At 42.3% G+C, this 22,569-nt stretch overlaps 2 pseudogenes across 1 annotated transcript; one reads left to right on the top strand and one right to left on the bottom strand.

Moving 5' to 3' along the window:
• Positions 1–1,538: 1,538 nt before the first annotated feature.
• On the bottom strand, positions 1,539–2,846 carry LOC116893550 (annotated as a pseudogene).
• An 18,612-nt stretch (positions 2,847–21,458) lies between these two features.
• Positions 21,459–22,357, top strand: LOC116893549 (annotated as a pseudogene). Its single transcript, XR_004386996.1, has one exon. The product of XR_004386996.1 is annotated as a ferritin heavy chain-like (transcript).
• Positions 22,358–22,569: the final 212 nt, after the last annotated feature.

Genomic DNA, 22,569 nt, shown 5'->3' with positions numbered 1-22,569 from the left:
CCAGAGGCGGCAGAATCCTGCCGTTCCTAGAATTCCAGAGCTGTCGGCCATTTCTTGGGGCTGGGATGTTGGCCACAGTCTGTTTCCTAGCCGGAGTCAGCCATCGCTGTCTGTCCCTTAGTTGATAGCCTAAATAAGTAACCTGGGTCTGGCAAATTTGAGCCTTTCTGGCAGAAGCTCGATAGCCCAATCGCCCCAAAGTCTGCAAGAGGGATTCTGTTCCCTGGTGGCATGCTGTCTCAGAAGTGGCCCCTAGAAGAAGGTCATCAACAAACTGAAGAAGTATAAGAGTGGGGTGCTGGACCTGAAAGTCAGCCAAGTCCCGTGTAAGGCCTCATCAAAGAGCTGTTGGGCTGTTTTTGAAACCCTGTGGTAACCTTGTCCAAGTCAACTGTCCCGAAAGCCCCATTTCAGAGTCTTTCCACTCAAAAGCAAATAAGGGCTGGCTTTCTGGGCTCAGCCGGAGGCAGAAGAAGGCATCCTTCAGATCTAAGACCGTATACCAAGTATGGGTGGGAGGCAGGGTGCTGAGTAGGTTATAAGGGTTTGGGACAGTTGGATGAATATCTTCTACTCTTTTGTTGACCTCTCTCAAATCTTGTACTGGCCTATAGTCTCCAGTGCCGGGCTTCTTAACAGGTAGCAGAGGCGTATTCCAGGGTGACCGGCAAGGGACTAGGATGCCTTGGTCTAAGAGCCTCCTGATATGTGGCTTTATGCCCTGATAGGCTTCCCATGACATGGGGTACTGTTTAATGGAGACAGGAGTCGCGGTGGCCTTTAACTGGATAATTAGGGGAGGCTGTTGGAGCGCCAACCCCATCCCGCCAGTCTCCGCCCAGGCCAGTGGGAATTTCGTGACCCAAGAGTCTATTTCTGGAGATTTTGGCTTGTCCTGTTCTGGTTCATATAATCTATATTCATCTTCTAACTGAAGGGTTAAAATCTGAAGAGGAGTACCGCGGGGCCCAGTTACTCGGGTCCCTCCTTCTTCAAAATGGATCTGAGCTTTTAATTTGGTAAGCAAGTCACGGCCCAGCAGAGGGTATGGGCAGTCCGAACATGTAAGAAGGAATGGGTCACCTTACCAGTAGCCAGCTGAACCACGATCTGTAGTCCAACGGTATCTCTTGCTGCCAGTGGTTCCTTGTACCCAGGCCGTCGGTCGCTGAGTTGTCCAGGGGCCTGGGTGAGGACTGAGTGCTGGGCTCCTGTGTCCACCAGAAAGGTGACTGGCTGCCCCCAACTTCAAGAGTTATCCTGGGCTCAGGGGGGGCTCCTGGCCCTGACCTCCCTAATCTTCATCTAGGGCCAAGAGGGAGGTCTGTATGGGTCTTCGGAGCCCGCTGGGTTTCTTAGGGCAATCTCTGGCCCAGTGTCCCTTTTTTTGCAATAAGCACATTGATCCTTATCTAGCTTTGGCCCTTTCGAACTCCCACCCTCTCTCCCCTTTTTCTTGACCCTGAACTACAAGTGCCAAGATTCACTCAACTCTCTGCTTCTTTTTTCGGTCTCTCTCATCCTTTTTTCTACGTATTTCATCTTCCTTTTCTTCTTGTGTCTCTCTTGTTATAAATTCTTTCTGCCTCCTTAAGTAAATCCTGCAATGTATACCCTTGTAAATTTTCTAGTCTCTGTAGCTTGGCCCTGATATCTGGTGTTGCCTGCCAGATGAAGGACATGGAGACATTTGTCATTTGTCCTGGATCATCTGGATCATAAGGGTATACATGCGATAAGCTTCCTTAAGTCTCTAGGAAGGCTGAGGGAGTCTCCGCAGCCTCTTGTACCACTTGTTTCACCTGAGCCAAATTGGTGGGGCGTCGTGCCGCCCCTCGGAGACCTGCTAGGAGCAACTGGCGATAAAGGCGGAGGTGTCTCCTACCTTCAGCCGTGGTGAAATCCCAATCAGGTCTCGTAAGTGAGAATGCGTCATCGATCTCTTCCGGGAGCAAGGTGGGGCGTCCATTGTCCCCCAAAACATGTTTCCTGGCCTCTAAGAGCACTCTCTGCTTCTCCTCAGAGGTCAGGAGGGCCTGTAAAAGTTGCTGTATATCATCCCAAGTGGGCTGATGGGTAAGCAAGACAGATTCTATCAGGTCGGTGAGAGCCACCGGATCCTTAGAAAAGGGGGGGGTTGTGTTGTTTCCAGTTATATATGTCGGCCGCTGAGAACGGCCAGTATTGCATCTGGCCGCCAGCCCCTTGTCTAAGCGGAAAGGCCTGGGAGGTGGAGTCTGGCGCCACCTCGCGTCGTCCCCGCAGTCTTCCAGCCACAGGGAAGGGGCCGCCTCGTGTCGAGGTCTAGCAGGCGGCTCCACTTCCTCTTCTCTGGGCGGGGCTGTAGGTACAGGGTATGGAGGAGGTTCTTCCAACAGGAGATCTATAAGGGGGGAATTTGGGTCCTCTGGGAGGACAGGTTTCGGGGGAGGGACTTTGGGAGACTCTTCCTTAGTTAGAGCAGGATAGAGAGAGGAAGAAGCAACCAAAGGGTCAGGTGGGCTCGGGGAAACAGGTTTAGGGGAAACAGGAAGCCAATTCGGGTCCACAAAGGGTTCTGCCCAAGGAGGAGGGCTAAATGCCAAGCTCTCCCAGGTGACAATGTAGGCCACCTGGTCAGGGTGTCCGTACGGCTTCTGGTGGAAAATCAGGTCCTTAACCTGCAAAATAGTGGTCTTGTTAAAAGTGCCGTTCACCGGCCATCCCACATCGTAAGTGGGCCACCGGACGTGCAGAGGGTCCGCCATTTTCCTTTCTTGATCTCGACCGACTGATCACGTGTTCGGTTTCGGACGCCCTTCCAATGGTCTAGAGGAGACTCAAGGGGTTGTTAGCGATTGTCCCATGGTAGCTTCAAAGAAAATTAGGGCACAAATTAGACAGACAAATCCAACGATCAGACAAAGAACAGACAGACGCACCGCGCAGCTTCGACGCAAAACAAAGAGTCAGATGGAGGTGCCGAGGGGCCTGGACCCTCTCCTCCAACCAAAACCACATATCCCTCCGATACGGGCTGAGCCCCAAAGAACCGGGCTCCAGACACCCTTGGAACATCTTCCAGGGCTGCGGGGGGAGAAGTCCGAGCTGGTCAGCGCCTTCTCTGACCCGCCCAAACGGAGGCGCTGAGGGATCCTGAACCCTGAGACACCGAAGGCCCTGGGCCTTCTCCTCCGACCAAAACCCAGATCTAAGTCCAAAACTGAGAGGAACTGAACACGCGCACAGGACAAGACAAGACAAGACAAGACAGGGCAAGACACGACAGATGCCGGCCGGCTTACCTCCCGGTGGGTGGTCGGTGGTCTCTGGGCGGAGGATCTCTAGGTCCCGGGCGAGTCCCCAAAATGAAAAGACCTCCGGAGAGGACCTTTCCCTCAGGAGGAGACCCCCAAGCGCCCAATGACCGAACCGAGGCCACTCGGATGCAATCAGCAAGAGGGTTTATTGGAAAACACAGGTACCTGCGGGCACACAGTCTCTTCGGAGGACTTGCGCGCCCAGCAGCTCCAGCATGGGGCTTTTATAGAGTTTGGGGAAGCAGAAGGGCGACAGAAGCAGATGCATAGTTACGGGATTGGTGGATTTAAACGAGGCATATAGACATGTTCACATATGATTGGTTATTTCACAAGATGAGGTAATAAGGTATTGCTACACACATTGGCAGGTTTGAATCATATTCGAATGAGGTTGTAACATGGTAAAAGAGTACAAAAGGGCTGGGACGCCCTGAATGTCGGGGGGCTAGGGACTTATCTCTTCCTGCCAGATCCGGTACTCCTAATCTGTTCTGTATTCCTTTCCTTTTATGGTCTGTTAGTTTTAACGGTGACTCGGCCCAGATTCCTAGGGCCTAGGTATCTGGGCGTGCCTGGGCTCATTCAAGCCTGTTGCAACTCTGAGTTAAGACTCATGGGGTGGGTCTTTCACCCTAAGCATTCTCCATGTTGTCTCATTGCTTAAAAACTGGACGCCGTGACTATTCCTTAAACCAATTACCAACTTTTGATCATCACATAACTCACCCTAGTTGAAATTGGTGAATTAGTTTAAGATAATCATGAGTCAATCGCAAAATCCAAGGGCATATTCTATACCCCTGAAACCAAAGAATCCAAGCAAATGAGACTTCACTGTCAGGGAAGCAAAAGGGATAGATGCAGGCTAATAATGGAAAATGCCTTTAACCATGTATATTTGGGTGAACAAGTATTTGTGTATCTCTAGTCAAGGTCACTAAGTCGTGTGTAGACTTGACTAGTAGACCCGAAACCTGACCTCTTTTCCTGTCCAACAACATTGCTTAATATCTGCCATGAACCTAGGAAAGAAATTTAGAGCTGGGGATATATCTCAGTGCTTGCCCAGCAAGCATAACATTAAAATTTCAGCATCACACACACACACATATACACTCATACTCACATACATACATACATACACTGACATACTCACACACATTCATACAGATATGCATACTCACACATGCTCGCACACATACTCAGACACATATGCACACACACAATACGTACACACTTGCAGAAGCATTCATATATACATATATACACACACACACACACACACTCTTACACACACACACACACTCTTACACACACACACACACACACACACACACACACACACAAAGTGAGGTGAGAGGTGGCATAGATGTTGTGGCTGATTGATGAAAGTCACAGGCACCTGGCAGGTTTGTGTCTTCCTCTCATGTGCTTGGCTTTCCACAGAAATGTGAATGTTTAGGGCTTCGATCATGCCTTATCCACATCCACATCAAAAACCTAGCACAGCAATTGGTATGAGCTCAATAAATGTGTGTTTTTAAATAAGTTCAAGCTACAGATGAATCAAACAGAATGTTACAAATGTAACCATTCTAGTTTGGAGAGGAAAACTTGCAGGAAATAGACTTTTATGGCATGACTGAAATTGAGAAGCTTGGTTGTTTAATCTCTGAAGAACTATAAAGTGTCAATAAATATTTTGTTTTAATATTGAACATCCTCAGCTGTCAAGGAAGTACAAATTACAATTATCTGGCAATTCCATCTCACCCTAGTCAGACTGGCTATTGTCATCAAAGAATTACAAATGGTGGTGAGGGTCTGGGGAAAGGGAAGACGGTATTCACTGTTGCTAGGAAGTCAGTCTGATGCAGTCACTGTGGAAATCAGTGTAGACGTTTCTCTAAACACTAAAATTAGAACCACCCTATGACCAACTTTTACCACTCCTAGGCATATAAGACTATAGACCTGTCTTAATCAGGATTGCTGTGACAAAATGACCATGAGCAAAAAGCAGACTGGGGAGGAAATGGTGAATTCAGCTTCTAAGTCCACATTGCTCTTTATCTCTGAAGGAATTCAGGCCTAGAACTCAAGCAGGGTGGGGTCTTGGAGGTAGGAGCTGGTACAGAGGGCATGGAAGGGTGCTGCTTACTGATTTGTTTCCCCACACCCTCCCCCCAGCTTGATCAGTTTGCTTTCTTATAGAACCCAGGACTACCACAATGCCCTGGGCCATTCCTCATTGATCACTAATTAGGAAAATGCCCTCCAGCAGGATCTCATGGAGGCATTTCCTCAACTGAGGTTCCTTCCTCTCTGATGACTATACCTTGTGTCAGGTTGACACAAAACAAACCAGAACAACGCCCTCCTACCACAGAGACGCCTGCACATCCATGGTTATTACTGCTCGGTTCATAACAGCAAGGGAGTGAAATCAGCCTATCTGACATCAACAGATGAAGGGATAATGAAAATATGGTACCTATACATAGTAGAATCGGTTCATCAATAAGAAGCTAAATAAAAAAATTGCACGAAATTTGATGGGACTGAAAAATACTGTATTATACAAAGAAACTCAAGGCTCAGGAAAACAAACAGCACATTATCTCTCTCACATACAGACCTTAGCTTCTAATATTTGTTTATGTGGGAGTGAGTGTATATCCAGGCCGGGAGGCTCATAAGGCACCATGTGGGGATAGTATTTAAAGGAAGAGGACAGTGGAAGATGTGTGATGTAAAAATCAAGAGGAAGGACCTGGGTATGGAAAGGTTTAAGTGTGGAGAAGAGAATGGAGAGATGGTGAAGAGGAAGGGGGAGGGGCATACACAGTAAAAATGTGTGAAAATGCAGAGGGAAACATGCTACTTTACAAGCTAATTCTAAAAGTCAGCTTTATCTCAGGAGAAACGTATTGTCCTGTACTCTGAAACGGTTCTGTGAAAAATACATACTTTGTTGTTTTTCAAAAATAAAGCTAATCCAAAGAAGAACATACTGAATTAATTGAGAAAATGACATAAGTTTTGTTAATAGTCATGTATACTCCTTAAGAACAGATGTTTAACACCTACATTAAGCTACCTGTGTGTGAGAAAACTAAGGACAGTACTTGTGGGCTAATTATCACAGTGACACGCAGGCATGCACATTTCAATGCGTTTTGGGTAGCGTCTGATTTAAGTTAATTCATTTCCGGTAAAACGTATTGTCCTGTATTCTCTGAAACATGCATGTGAAAATTCAGGAATGTAGTGACTTACTTTGTTCCTTTACAAAAACAAATCTATTCCAAAGCAGAGCACAGTGAGTTAATTGAGAAAATGACCTGTTTTGTAAATATTCATGTTTATTTCTTAAGAACACATGTTTACCACCTACGTAAAGCTACATGTACGTGGGAAAACTTAGAAAAGTACTCTTCTGCTCAGTATCACAGAGGGTGACACGGAGGCAATGCACATTTTACTGTGTTTCGGGTAGTGTCTAGTTTAAAGTTAATTCATTTCTGGTGAAACCTATTGTCCCTGTGTCCTCTGAAACATTCATGTGAAATTTCAGGAAGATAATGACTTTGCTCTTTTACAGAAATAAAGCAATTCCAAAACAGACCATTGTAAATTAATTATGAAAATGATATAAGTTTTGTAAATATTCATGTTTACTTCTTAATTACACACATCTAACACCTACATAACAGTACCTATACATGGGAAAACTAAGGAAAGTACTCTTCTGCTCGTGACCACAGAGAGTGACACATAGGCATGCATTTTACGGTGTTTTGGGTAGCATCTAGTTTAACGTTATTTTATTTTTGGTTAAACATAATGTCCTGTGCTCTGTGAAACATATATGTGAAAATTCAGGAAGGTCATCACTTACTTTTTTCTTTTACAAAAAATAAAATACTTTCAAAGCTGAACTCACTGAAGTCATTGAGAAGATGATGTTATTTTTGAAAAAAAAATCATGTATTCTTCTTTAAAACACATATTTAATGCCTACTTACAGTTTCCTGTGTGTGGGACTCTAAGGAAAGCACTCCTGCTAATTGTCACAGAGAGTAACAGATAGGTATGCACAATTTACTGTCTTTTGGGTAGTGTCTATTTTAACATTATTTTATTTCAGGTAAAACATATTGCCCTGGTCCCTGTCTTTTAGAATTCTGGAAGGGATTAGAAATAGTCATCCTGTTGGAGAAGGTATGACCTTGCTGAAGAAGGTGTGGCACTGAAGGGCAGGCTTTTTGCTTTCTCTGTCCCCTGATTGAGGACAAAGATATGAGCTGTCAGCTATATCTGTTGTTATTCCTTTGCCTCTACATCATGGACTCTAAATTGTAAGCCACATTAAATGCTTCCTTTCATAAACTGTTTTGCTCATAGTGATCTATTACGGCAATTTAAAAGTAACCAAGACACTTGAATAAGTGACATTTAAAAGTAACCGAGACATTATTGAATAAGTAGGGAAAGAGTGGGCAGCCTTGTCTAGTCTTTGATTTTAGTGGGATTGCTTAAAGTTTTTCTCCATTTAGTTTGATGTTGGCTACTGGTTTGCTGTATATTGCTGTTACTATGTTACCTTGATAGATGTCCATATATTGAACCATTCTTGCATCCCTGGGATGAAGGCTACTTGAGCAAGGTGAATGATGGTTTTGATGTATTCTTGGATTCGGTTTGTGAGAATATTATTGTGTATTTTGCATCGATATCTGTGAGGGAAATTGGTCTGAAATTCTCTGTCTTTTTAGGGTCTTTGTGTAGTTTAGGTATAAGTGTAATTGTGGCTTCAAAGAACAAATTGGGTACTATTCCTTCTGTTTCTATTTTGTGGAATAGTTTGAAGACTATTGGCATTTGGTCTTCTTTGAAGGTCTGAGAGAATTCTGCACTAAATTCATCTGGTCCTGAGCTTTTTGGTTGGGAGACTTTTAATGACTACTTCTATTTCTTTGGGGGATATGGGACTATTTAGGCGGTTTATCTGATCCTGATTTAACTTTGGTACCTGGTATCTGCCTAGAAAGTTGTCCATTTCCTCCAGATTTACCAGTTTTTTTAGTATAAGCTTTTGTACTAGGATATGATAAATTTTTTAATATCCTTTGTTTCTGTTGTTATGTCTCCCTTTTCATTTCTGATTTTGTTGATTTGGATACTGTCTCTCTTCCCTTTGGTTAGGCTGGATAAGGATTTATCTATTTTGTTGATTTTCTCAAAGAACCAGCTCCAGATTTTGTTGCTTCTTTGTGTAGTTCCATTTCTTTCTACTTGGTTGATTTCAGCTCTGAGTTTGATTATTTCCTGCCATCTAATATGCTTCTTCTTTTTCTAGAGCTTTCATGTGTACTATCAAGCTGTTGGTGTATGCTCTCTCCAATTACTTTTTGCAGGCACTCAGAGCTATGAGCTTTCTCTTAGCACTGCTTTCATTGTATCTCATAAATTTGGGTATGTTGTGCCTTCCTTTTCATTAAATTCTAAAAGTCTTTTGCCACACCCTCTCCAGTGGAGTCTGCATGACATGAAGCTCTTGTGCTTCATTTCTATCCAGAACAGAGGCCTGTGCCTGGAATGGCTTGGCCTCCTGGAGGTCCCTGCAGTCTCCCTACAAATAGATGATGACTAGGGTCTATGCTTGCGGTGGAGGTGCCTTCTCTGTTCTAGCCTTGGTGATTTTAGCAACTTTAAGCCTGTCAACAATATATGATTTTAAGAATATAGCAGTGTGGGAAGATGGTCATGTACCTTTAGATGTCTCAAGAACTGAAAGTTCAGAGACGGAAACGTCTCACACCATCATGATCCTGATGAACTCAATGGCTGTGATGAATTCAACTGCTACACCCATTAGTTCCCAGCAAATAGGAGAGAAATTAATTGCAGCTATTAAGAATATGACTGTTCCAGAAAAGTCTTTTCCCCCTTTTGAAAAAGTTTTGTTTAGTATGATTCAAAACAGTAATGATTCTTTTAGAAAGATCATAGACAAGTTCCAACAAGTTGAACAAACTTATCAAGAGTTAACTATGGTTACAAAAGTTTCCTTACTATTCTGAGGGGCCATAAATATAGAGTTTAAACTTTATTAAAACAAAGGTAAATGTTGAATGCATATCTGGTGCCCACAAGTCTGGCAGTATAACTGCAGTTTTCTAAACTATTGTTTGCAGTTGAGAATTCTTTCCTAGACTGTACGTTCTGCTTTCCTCCTTGCAAGGGACATTTGGTGGGGTGATGACTAAGAGCTAGATGATTATGATGTACCTGTTCTAACTGTTTAAATCTATGCCAAGAAGTAAAGCTTTTTACAGCAGCACGCACCTCGAGTTTGTGTCTGTCTGTCACGCCGAATCCATTCCCTACCTGAAATCCAAGCCTTGGCTCCTCTGCTGACATACTCCCCTGGGTGGTCTGCGGCAGTCTTTACTTTGTTTTTTTTAAATTTTTTTTATTTCTTCCTTAACTAAGTTGTCATTGAGTAGATCATTGTTCAGCTTGTATGTGGGCTTTCTGATGCTTTTGTTGTTTTTGAAGACTAGCCTTAGTCCATGGTGAACTTACAGAATGCATGGGATACTTTCAATCACCTTGTATCTACTGCGTCTTGTTTTGTGACTGATTATAAAGTCAATTTTGGAGAAGATACCATGAGGTTCTGAGAAGGTGTATTCTTTTGTTTTAGGATGAAATATTTTATAGATGTCTGTTAAATCTATTTGGTTCATAATTTCTGTTAGTTTCACTGTGTTTCCATTTAGTTTCTGTTTCCACGATCTGTCCATTGATGAGAGTAGTGTATTGACGTCTTCTACTATTATTGTGTTTGGTGCAGTATATGCTTTAGTTTTTTTTTTTTTTTTTTTTTTTTGATTTGTGGGTACCCTTGCATTTGGAGTAAAGATGTTCAGAAATGAGACTTCATCTTGGTAGGTTTTTTTCCTTTGATGGGTATAAAGTGTTATTCCTTATGTGTTTTCATAACTTTTGGCTGAAAGTCGAATTTATTTGATGGTAGCATGGCTACTCCAGCTTGTTTCTTGGGACCTTTTGCTTGCAAATTTTTTCCCTAGTCTTTTACTCTTAGGTAGGTAGTGTCTTTCTTGTCACTGAGGTATGTTTCCTGTATGCAGCAAAATGCTGGGTCCTGTTTACGTGTCCATGCCTTTTTATTGGGGGAATTGGGTTCATTGATATTAAGAGATATTAAGGAATAGTGATACTTTTCTGTTATTTTTTGTTTTTAGAAGTTGGATTATGTTTGTTTGGCTATCTTCTTTTGTATTTGTTGCAAGATGATTACTTTCTTGCTTTTTCTAGGGTGTAGTTTCCTTCCTTGTGTTGGAGTTTTCCATCTGTTATTCCTTGTAGGGCTGGATTTATGGAAAGATAGTGGGTAAATTTGGTTTTGTCATAGAATATCTTGGTTTCTCCTTCCATGGTAATTGAGAGTTTTGCTGGATACAGTAACCTGGGCTGGCATTTGTGTTCTCTTAGGGTCTGTATGACATCTGTCCACAATCTTCTAGCTTTCACAGTCTCTGGTGAGAAGTCTGGTGTAATTCTGATAGGTCTGCCTTTATATGTTACTTGACCTTTTTCCCTTACTGCTTTTAATATTCTTTCTTTGTTCTGTGCATTTGTTGTTTTGACTATTATGTGACAGGGGGAGTTTCTTTTCTGGTCCAATCTATTTGGAGTTCTGTAGGCTTCTTGTATGTTTGTGGGCATCTCTTTCTTTAGGTTAGGGAAGTTTTCTTCTATGATTTTGTTGAAGATATTTACTGGTCCTTTAAGTTTGAAATCTTTGTTCTTTTCTATACCTAGTATTCTTAGGTTTTGTCTTCTCATTGTGTCCTGGATTTTCTGGGTGTTTTGGGTTAGGAGCTTTTTGCTTTTTGTATTTTCTTTGACTATTGTGTCAATGTTTTCTATGGCATCTTCTGCCCTTGAGATTTTTCTCGTCAAGAGATTCCTCAATCTTTTGTATTCCGTTGGTGATGCTTGCATCTATGACTCCTGATCTCTTTCCTAGGTTTTCTATCTCCAGGGTTGCCTCCCTTTGTGATTTCTTTATTGTTTCGATTTTCATTTTTAGGTTCTGGATGGTTTTGTTCAGTATCTTCACCTGTTTGCTTGTGTTTTTCCTGTAATTCTTTAAGAGATTTTTGTGTTTCCTCTTTAAGGGCTTCATTTTACCTGTGTTCTCCTGTATTTCTTTAAGGGAATTATTTATGTCCTTCTTAAAGTCCTCTTTCATCATGATGAGATGTGACTTTACATCCAAATCTTGCTTTTTCTGTTGTGTTGGGATATCCAGTATTTGCTGTGGTGGGAGGCCTGGGTTCTGATGATGCCAAGTAGTCTTGGTTTCTGTTGCTCATGCTCTTGAGCTTGCCTCTTGACATCTGGTTATCTCTCATGTTAGTTGGTCTTGCTGTCTCTGACTGGAACTTGTCTCTCCAGCTCTCTTTTGGCAGGTTTTGGGTCTGAGAGCTGTGGGACAGCCCCTGTCAGACCCTCCTGGGTCCCCTGCAGTGTTTGACACCTGCTGAGCCCTGCTGATGCCTGTAGAAGCCTTTTTGTTCCTAACAAAGGAATGTCCTGTCCCGGTAGTGACACACCTGGGCATACACCTGGGTGATGGTCCATTCATCCCTGTCTTTTGTTCTTAGTCTTTGTTCCTGGGACTTAGGCTGGTCTTCCTGGATTTCTCCCCAGTAAATTTGGGACACCTGTTTGGTCTTTTGTTTCTGAAGCCTTAAGCTAGGTTTTCCCACTGTGCTTCCTGGAATTTTCCACCTGGTGAACTTGGGATATATATTCGGAGAATAAAGCTACAGATTTGGCATTCTTATGATATGAATGACCTGCATATGTGTGCTTTTTAATCTCCCAGGCTTATGCTCGTTTCTCAGTGCCGTGTTGGTGTGGGCATCCCCCTGCTCTGGGCACAGATAGAGACCAGAAGGGTACCGCCCTAGCCCTCACTGTAGCTCCCATGCCCTGCTGTGTGCTCCCAGGGTATCTTTCATTGGACAGTCAAAGGGGATAATGGGGTCCCACCTGTGGGCTGATGGCTTGGGAGGGAGAGTGCTCCTGGCAGATCAGTTCTCTGCAGGCAGTTTTTGTTTCTTAGGGCTGTGGAATAGTCCTGGCTGTGGTTACAGATGGAGACCAGAAGGGACCCACCCCAGACTGCCCTGTGGCTCCTGAGCGCTGTGCAATTCCGGTGGGTCTCCCCTTGGACAGTCCATGGGGAGAAAGTGGGGTCCCACCTGTGAACTGGGGGCTTGGGAAGGAGAGTGCTCCTGGCAGATCAGTTCTCTGCAGGCAGTTTTTGAGGGCTGTGGGAACAGCCCCTAACACTGGGCGCAGCCGGAGCCGGGAAAGGCCCCGTCCCAGGCATGCCAATTCTTTTCTAGTAGTTATGTCTGCTTGGAGCTCTGCATACAATAGCAATCTGAGGTCAGGCCCAGGCTCAGAAGGGAGAAGGACAGAACTAATTCCACTCCTGCTGTGGAAGCAGAGAGGAGAGCAAGATGATAAGGACATATGCTTTTGCTTTGGCATAGAACAATAAATAAAGCACTTAATCCCATCCCTAAATTAGTCAAGGCACAGGTGTTTATTATATTTTTGGTAGCATAGTGTAGTCAGAAGATAACATATTCCTGTCTCCCATTCTCATGACAAAAAGAGGATGTTTCTGATAAGAAATTAAGTCTCTGGCCTCTGACTTCCACCTTAGGGCTTATCACTATAGTCTTGCAATCTAGAGCAATGCCTTAAATGCAAAATTTAAAGGCAGGTTTACTTCAAACATCAGACCTAAGTCATTTTTACATTACAGTGAATTGCATTTTCAAATGTGTTTGAAATATATGTTCTCAGTGAATGATTCAAATCTATACGGAACAGGCTCTCCACTTGAACTTTAGGGTCATGGGAAAGGATCTAGACAATATAATTATAAAAGCCATATGAAGCTTACATGGTCCTTTATTGGAAATGGTTCATTGCCAGAATTGGCCTTGAATTTAGAATCATGAGGAAGTACATGTATCCTCTGGTCCAATGACTGCTGCATTGATTAGCCAGGATGAATTTAGAGATATCAAGGATAGAGAGGGTAGAGACACCACCCGGACCTGAAGGGAGCCGATGAACACTTCTCTGCACCCAAATCCCATGGGAGGGAGAGCTAAACTTTCAGAGGGGCAGACATGACTGGGAGGCCAGAAGAGACTACACTCTGCCCACATCTCTGACCCCAGAGGAAAACACCAAATGCCATCTGGGACCCCGGTACACGGTACACGGGGCCCCCCTGGTTGCCGCCCTCACGGAGAGCTTAACAGCAGCCCCCCACCAGCAACTTGAGCCGTGGGACCACAGGTAAGACAAACTTTTCTGCTCCAAGCAACCTGCCTGGTGGACTCAGGACACAGGCCCACAGGAACACCTGAAGACCAGTAGACTGGAAAGACTACATGCATGAAAACAGAACACTCTGTTCCCATAACTGGCTGAAAGAAAACAGAAAACGGGTCTACAGCACTTCTGACACACAGGCCTATAGGACGGTCTAGCCACTGTCAGAAATAGCAGAACAAGGTAACACCAGAGACAACCTGATGGCGAGAGGCAAGCACAGGAAACCAAGCAACAGAAACCAAGACTACATGGCATCATCGGAGCCCAATTCTCCCATCAAAGCAAACACTGAATATCCAAACACACCAGAAAAGCAAGATCTAGATTTAAAATCACATTTGATCATGATGCTAGAGGACTTCAAGAAAGACATGAAGAACTCCCTTAGAGAAATGCAGGAAAACATAAATAAACAAGTAGAAGCCTATAGAGAGGAATCAAAAAATCCCTGACAGAATTCCAGGAAAATGCAATCAAATGGGTGAAGGAATTAAAAATGGAAATAGAAGCAATAAAGAAAGCACAAAGGGTAACAACCATGGACATAGAAAAGCAAAAGAAGAGACAAGGAGCCGCAGATACAAGCATCACCAACAGAACAAGAGATAGAACAGAGAATCTCAGGAGCAGAAGATTCCATAGAAATCATCGACACAATGGTCAAAGATAATGTAAAAAATGGAAAAAGCTACTGGTCCAAAAACATACAGGAAATCCAGGACTCAATGAGAAGATCAAACCTAAGGATAATAGGTATAGAAGAGAGTGAAGACTCCCAGCTCAAAGGACCAGTAAATATCTTCAACAAAATCATAGAAGAAAACTTCCCTAACCTAAAGAAAGAGATGCCCATAAACATACAAGAAGCCTACAGAACTCCAAATAGATTGGACCAGAAAAGAAACTCCCCCTGTCACATAATAGTCAAAACAACAAATGCACAGAACAAAGAAAGAATATTAAAAGCAGTAAGGGAAAATGGTCAAGTAACATATAAAGGCAAACCTATCAGAATTATACCAGATTTCTCACCAGAGACTGTAAAAGCCAGAAGATTGTGAACAGATGTCATACAGACCCTAAGAGAACACAAATGCCAGCCCAGGTTACTGTATCCAGCAAAACTCTCAATTAACATAGATGGAGAAACCAAGCTATTCCATGACAAAACCAAATTTACACAATATCTTTTACAAATCCAGCGTTATGAGGATAATAAATGGTAAAGCCCAACATAAGGAGGCAAGCTACACCCTAGAAAAAGCAAGAAACTAATCGTCTTGGCAAGAAAAAAGAGAAGAAAAGCACACAAACATAATCTCACATCCAAATGTGAATATAAGAGGAAGCAATAATCACTATTCCTTAATATTTCTCAACATCAATGGTCTCAACTCCCCAATAAAAAGACATAGATTAACAAACTGGATACACAATGAGGACCCTGCATTCTGCTGCCTACAGGAAACACACCTCAGAGACAAAGACAGACACTACCTCTGAGTGAAAGGCTGGAAAACAACTTTCCAAGCAAATGGTCTGAAGAAGCAGGCTGGAGTAGCCATTCTAATATCGAATAAAATCGATTTTCAACTAAATGTCATCAAAAAAGATAAGGAAGGACACTTCATATTCATTAAAGGAAAAATCCACCAAGATGAACTCTCAGTCCTAAATGTCTATGCTCCAAATACAAGGGCACCTACATACATAAAAGAAACCTTACTAAAGCTCAAAGCACACATTTCACCTCACACAATAATAGTAGGAGATTTCAGCACCCCACTCTCATCAATGGACAGATCATGGAAACAGAAATTAAACAGAGACATAAACAGACTAAGAGAAGTCATGAACCAAATGGACTTAACAGATATTTATAGAACTTTTTCCTAAAGCAAAATGATATACCTTCTTCTCACCACCTCATGGTACTTTTTCCAAAACTGACCGTATAATTGGTCATAAAACAGGCCTCAACAGACACAGAAAGATAGAAATAATCCCATGCGTCCTATTAGACCACCACGGGTTAAAGCTGGTCTTCAATAACAATAAGGGAAGAACGCCCACATATACATGGAAGTTGAACAATGCTCTACTCAATGATAACCTGGTCAAGGAAGAAATAAAGAAAGAAATTAAAGACTTCTTAGAATTTAGTGAAAATGAAGGTACAACATACCCAAACTTATGGTACACAATGAAAGCTGGGATAAGAGGAAAACTCATAGTTCTGAGTGCCTGCAGAAAGAAACAGGAGAGAACAACTTGACAGCACATCTAAAAGCTCTAGAACAAAAAGAAGCAAATACACCCAGGAGGAGTAGAAGGCAGGAAATAATCAAACTCAGAGCTGTAATCAACCAAGTAGAAACAAAAAGGACCATAGAAAGACTCAACAGAACCAAAAGTTGGTTCTTTGAGAAAATCAACAAGATAGATAAACCCTTAGCCAGACTAACCAGAGGACACAGAGAGTGTGTCCAAATTAACAAAATCAGAAATGAAAAGGGAGACATACCTAAAGAATCAGAGGAAATTCAAAAAATTATCAGATCCTACTACAAAAGCCTATATTCAACAAAACTTGAAAATCTGCAGGAAATGGACAATTTCCTAGACAGATACCAGGTACCGAAGTTAAATCAGGAATAGATAAACCATTTATACAACCCCATAACTCCTGAAGAAATAGAAGCAGTCATTAAAGGTCTCCCAACCAAAAAGAGTCCAGGTCCAGATGGATTTAGTGCAGCATTCTATCAGACCTTCATAGAAGACCTCATACCAATATTATCCAAACTATTCCACAAAATTGAAACAGACGGAGCACTACCGAATTCCTTCTATGAAGCCACAATTACTCTTATACCTAAACCACACAAAGACCCAACAAAGAAAGAGAACTTCAGACCAATTTCCCTTATGAATATCGATGCAAAAATACTCAATAAAATTCTTGCAAACCGAATCCAAGAACACATCAAAATAATGATCCATCATGATCAAGTAGGCTTCATCCAAGGCATGCAGGGATGGTTTAATATACAGAAAACCATCAACGTAATCCATTATATAAACAAACTGAAAGAACAAAACCACATGATCATTTCATTAGATGCTGAGGAAGCATTTGACAAAATTCAACACCCCTTCATGATAAAAGTCATGAAGAATAGGAATTCAAGGCCCATACCTAAACATAGTAAAAGCCATATGCAACAAATCAGTAGTTAACATTAAACTAAATGGAGAGAAACTTGAAGCAATCCCACTAAAATCAGGGACTAGACAAGGCTGCCCATTCTCTCCCTACTTATTGAATATAGTACTTGAAGTTCTAGCCAGAGCAATCAGACAACAAAAGGAGATCAAAGGGATACGGATTGGAAAAGAAGAAGTGAAAATATCACTATTTTCAGATGATATGATAGTATATTTAAGTGATCCCAAAAGTGATCCACCAGAGAACTACTAAACCTGATAAACACCTTCAGCAAAGTGGCTGGGTATAAAATTAACTCAAATAAATCAGTAGCCTTCCTCTAGACAAAAGAGAAACAAGCTGAGAAAGAAATTAGGGAAACGACACCCTTCATAATAGTCCCAAATAATATAAAATACCTCGGTGTGACTTTAACCAAGCAAGTGAAAGATCTGTATGATAAGAACTTCAAGCCTCCGAAGAAAGAAATTGAAGAAGACCTCAGAAGATGGAAAGATCTCCCATGCTCATGGATTGGCAGGATTAACATAGTAAAAATGGCCATTTTACCAAAAGCGATCTACAGATTCAATGCAATCCCCATCAAAATACCAATCCAATTCTTCATAGAGTTAGACAGAACAATTTGGAAATTCATCTGGAATAACAAAAAACCCAGGATAGCTAAAACTATCCTTAACAATAAAAGGATTTCTGGGGGGATCACTATCCCTGAACTCAAGCAGTATTACAGAGCAATAGTGATAAAAACTGCATGGTATTGGTACAGAGACAGACAGACCAGTAGAATAGAATTGAAGACCCACACACTTATCGTCACTTGATTTTTGAGAATGAGGCCAAAACCATCCAATGGAAAAAAGATAGCATTTTCAGCAAATGGTGCTGTTCAACTGGGGGTCAGCATGTAGAAGAATGCAGATCGATCCATGCTTATCACCCTGTACAAAGCTTAAGTCCAAGTGGATCAAGGACCTCCACATCAAACCAGATACACTCAAACTAATAGAAGAAAAAGTGGGGAAGCATCTCTAACACATGGTCACCGGAGAAATTTCCTGAACAAAACGCCAATGGATTATACTCTAAGATCAAGAATCAACAAATGGGATCTCATAAAACTGCAAAGCTTCTGTAAGACAAAGGACACTGTGGTTAGGACAAAATGGCAACCAATAGATTTGGAAAAGATCTTTACCAATCCTACAACTGATAGGATTGGACAGATAGGATTTGGAATTGATATATCCAAAATATACAAAGAACCCCAAGTTAAACTGCAGGGAGACAAATGACCCTATTAAAAGATGGGGTTCAGACCCCAATGAACGTGATTGTTGGGGGGAGGGTGGCAATGGGGGGAGGGTGGGGAGGGGAACACCCCTAAAGAAGAGGAGGGGGAGGGATTCGGGGGATGTTTGCCGGGAAACCGGAAAGGGAATAACATTCGAAATGTAAATAAGAAATACTCAAGTTAATAAAAAAAAAAAGATGGGGTTCAGAGCTAAACAAAGAATTCACAGCTGAGGAGTACTGAATGGCTGAGAAACACCTAAAGAAATGTTCAATATCTTTAGTCATAAGGGAAATGCAAATCAAAACAACCCTGAGATTTCACCTCACACCAGTGAGAATGGCTAAGATCAAAAACTCAGGTGACAGCAAATGCTGGCGAGGATGTGGAGAAAGAGGAACACTCCTCCATTGTTGGTGGGATGGCAGACTGGTACAACCATTCTGGAAATCAGTCTGGAGGTTCCTCAGAAAATTGGACATTGATCTACCTGAGGACCCAGCTATACCTCTCTTGGGCATATACCTAAAAGATGCCCCAACATATAACAAAGACACGTGCTCTACTATGTTCATAGCAGCCTTATTTATAATAGCCAGAAGCTGGAAAGAACCCAGATGCCCTTCAACAGAGGAGTGGATACAGAAAATGTGGTACATCTACACAATGGAATACTACTCAGCTATCAAAAACAATGACTTCATGCAATTCATAGACAAATGGATGGAACTGGAAAATATCATCCTGAGTGAGGTAACCCAATCACAGAAAAACACACATGGTATGTACTCATTGATAAGTGGCTATTAGCCCAAATGCTTGAATTACCCTAGATGCACAGAACACATGAAACTCAAGAAGGATGATGAAAATGTGAATGCTTCACTCCTTCTTTAAAAGGGGAACAAGAATACCCTTGGGAGGGAATAGGGAGGCAAAGTTTAGAACAGAGGCAGAAGGAACACCCATTCAGAGCCTGCCCCACATGTGGCCCATGCATATACAGCCATCCAATTAGACAAGATGGATGAAGCAAAGAAGTGCAGGCTGACAGGAACCGGATGTAGATATCTCCTGAGAGACACAGCCAGAATAGAGCAAATACATAGGCAAATACCAGCAGCAAACCACTGAACTGAGAACGGGACCGCAGTTGAAGGAATCTTAGAAAGGACTGAAAGAGCTTGAAGGGGCTTGAGACCCCATATGAATAACAATGCCAACCAACCAGAGCTTCCAGTGACTAAGCCACTACTCAAAGATTATACATGGGCTGACCCTGGGCTCCAACCTCATAGGTAGCAATGAATAGCCTAGTAAGAGCATCAGTGGAAGGGGAAGCCCTTGGTCCTGCTAAGACTGAACCCCCAGTGAACGTGATTGTTGGGGGGGGGAGGGTAGTAATGGGGGAAGGATGGGGAGGGGAACACCCATACAGAAGTGGAGGGGAAGGGGTTAGGGGGATGTTGGCCCAGAAACCGGGAAGGGGAATAACAATCGAAATGTAAATAAGAAATACTCAATTAATAAAGATGGAAAAAAAAAGGATAGAGAGAGTGATTTCAAGAGGAAAGGGTATGAATAGAAAAAGAGGAATGTATATATGATTTAGGAATAAATAGTATTAAAAGGAGAGTACATGAGGCTATGGAATTGCTAGAAGAAGAAATGAAGATTAGAGATTTAAAAGATGATGTAAAAGCATATAAAAGTTAGTGGTATATTTTTCTAGCTAATTGAAGAATTGAAGATAAAAATGCCTGGAAATATATTAGAGAGAGCTAACTGTTTTACTGTTTTACTTACATACATTTTTTTTTAAAAAACTTTGTAAGGAATCATTTCCGTTTTAGTAGCTTGTTATTTTTTTTTTTTTTAATTCTTAGGTGGAAGTAGTTATTAAAGACTGCTGTCCTAGAAAACTAAAGAGCTCTGGCCAGCTACCTGTAAAGAACAGACCATATAAGCCTATAAGGCAATGTTCTTTTGCTTTGTGCTTGCTTTTGCTCTAAAGATACAGGGGTTGGGATTATTGATCTGGGACTCATAGAGTATACAAATTTAAGATTTTTTTAAAAAGATTTATTTATTTACTTTATGTATATGACTACACTGTAGTTGCCTTGAGACACACCAGAAGAGGGCATCAAAACCCAGTGCAAATATTTGTCAGCTACCATATGGTTGCTGGGAATTGAACTCAGGACCTCTGGAAGAGCAGTCCGTGCTCTTAACTGCTGAGCTATGTCTCCTGCCCAAGAATTTTTTATAATTACTACTAATGATCAAAGCCTTGATGATGTAGCATTAGTAAATAAAAGACTGTGTTCAGGCTCTCTCTGATTATTATTATTCATTATTATAGATCCATTATATCATGGAACTCAGCTGAAGTATAAAGAATAAAAGACCATCAGGGAACAAAGAGAGTACCTGAATAGTTTTCATCTACTACTGACTCCAAGTCATTACTGAATCCGCACCTTTCCCATTTCCCCCTTTTTTCCAGAACACTCCTCATGTTAAGGTAGAACCTTGTCAAAATACCACTTCCTCCTTTGTCTTGCTCCCTTCCCTGTCTCCATGTCCTCTATCTCCTGTCTTTGTCTCTTATTTCTTCCCCTCTGGGGCAAATAAATCTCTGTGCTGAGAACTTGGTCATGGGGAGCCTGAGCTGATACTTTTCCTTTCTCCCCTCCCCCCTCTCTTATGACAAAGATTAGCATTTGAATCAGTAGACTAAATAAAGATCTCTGCTCATGCCCAGATAGAACAGAAGGGTAGAGGAAGGTGTTATGCTTTGAGTATGAATTGTTGCCCATAAGCTCATTTGTCTATGGAAGGTCTAAGAAATGGTGGCACGATTTTGGTAGAAGGTGGAAAGTCTGGGAGGTTGGGCATGACTAGAGGAAATAAGTCACTGGAGGAGCCATGGCTTTGAAGCATGTGCCTTTTCCCTGCCAGAAAGTGAGCCATCTCTATCTTACACATTCTTGCCACCATGATATTTGGCCTTTCCTTAAGCCCAAAGTCCTAGACTCATCTTTTGAAATGATAAGCAAGCTCTCAATTAAGTGTTTTTGGAAAATAAACTGGCTTGGTCACAGTGTCTCTTCATGGTCATAGAACAATAAATAGGGTGAGATAGGAGGAGGGACAAATAATAAAGATGTTGGATAAAGCCTCAAGAAGTCTTATTACAGACGTTCTCGCCCAGAGTCGCCGTGGTTTCCTGCTTCAACAGTGCTTGAACGGAACCTGGTGCTCGACCCCTCCGACCCTGGCTGGCCGCTTTGAGCCTGAGCCCTTGCAACTTCGTCGCTCCGCCACTCCAGCATCGCTTCTGCGCCTCACCCAGCCGCCATCATGACCACTGCGTCTCCCTCGCAAGTGCGCCAGAACTACCATCAGGACTCGGAGTCTGCCATCAACCGCCCGATCAACCTGGAGTTGTATGCCTCCTACGTCTATCTGTCTATGTCTTGTTATTTTGACCGGGATGATGTGGCTCTGAAGAACTTTGCCAAACACTTTCTCCATCAATCTCATGAGGAAAGAGAACATGCTGGGAAACTGATGAAGCTGCAGAACCAACGAAGTGGACGAATATCCTGCAGGATATAAAGAAACCTGACCGTGATGACTGGGAGAGCGGGCTGAATGCGATGGAGTGTGCACTGCACTTGGAAAAGAGTGTGAATCAGTCACTACTGGAACTTCACAAACTGGCTACTGACAAGAATGATTCCCACTTATGTGACTTCATTGAGACGCGTTACCTGAATGAGCAGGTGAAATCCATTAAAGAGCTGGGTGACCACGTGACCAACTTATGCACGATGGGAGCCCCTGAATCTGGTATGGCAGAATATCTCTTTGACAAGCACACCCTGGGACACGGTGATGAGAGCTAAGCTGACGTCCCCAAGACCACATGACTTTGCTGGTCACTGAGGCAGTGCATGCATGTCAGGTTGCCTTTATCTTGTCTATAAGTTTCGCCAAAACATCTGCTTTAGTTCTTTAATTTGTACCATTTCTTCAAATAAAGAATTTTGGTACCCAGAAAAAAAAAGAAGTCTTATTATTTCATACTTATCTACAGTTATATATAAGCACGCACACACACAATCTAGGGATGACAATAATCCTTTCAAGAACCACAGTCTAACACAAACCCCAGTACCAGGCACAAGAAACTTGCTTTTTAATGGTTTGGTCAAGGTGGTCCAAGTAACTCTCAAAACAATTCAAACTATTGCTGTTACCCTTGATTGTTA

Source organism: Rattus rattus, chromosome 2 (assembly GCF_011064425.1).
Source record: "Rattus rattus isolate New Zealand chromosome 2, Rrattus_CSIRO_v1, whole genome shotgun sequence".
In the NCBI taxonomy this organism is placed as follows: Eukaryota; Metazoa; Chordata; class Mammalia; order Rodentia; family Muridae; genus Rattus; species Rattus rattus.
This window is presented reverse-complemented; position numbering and strand designations above follow the sequence as displayed.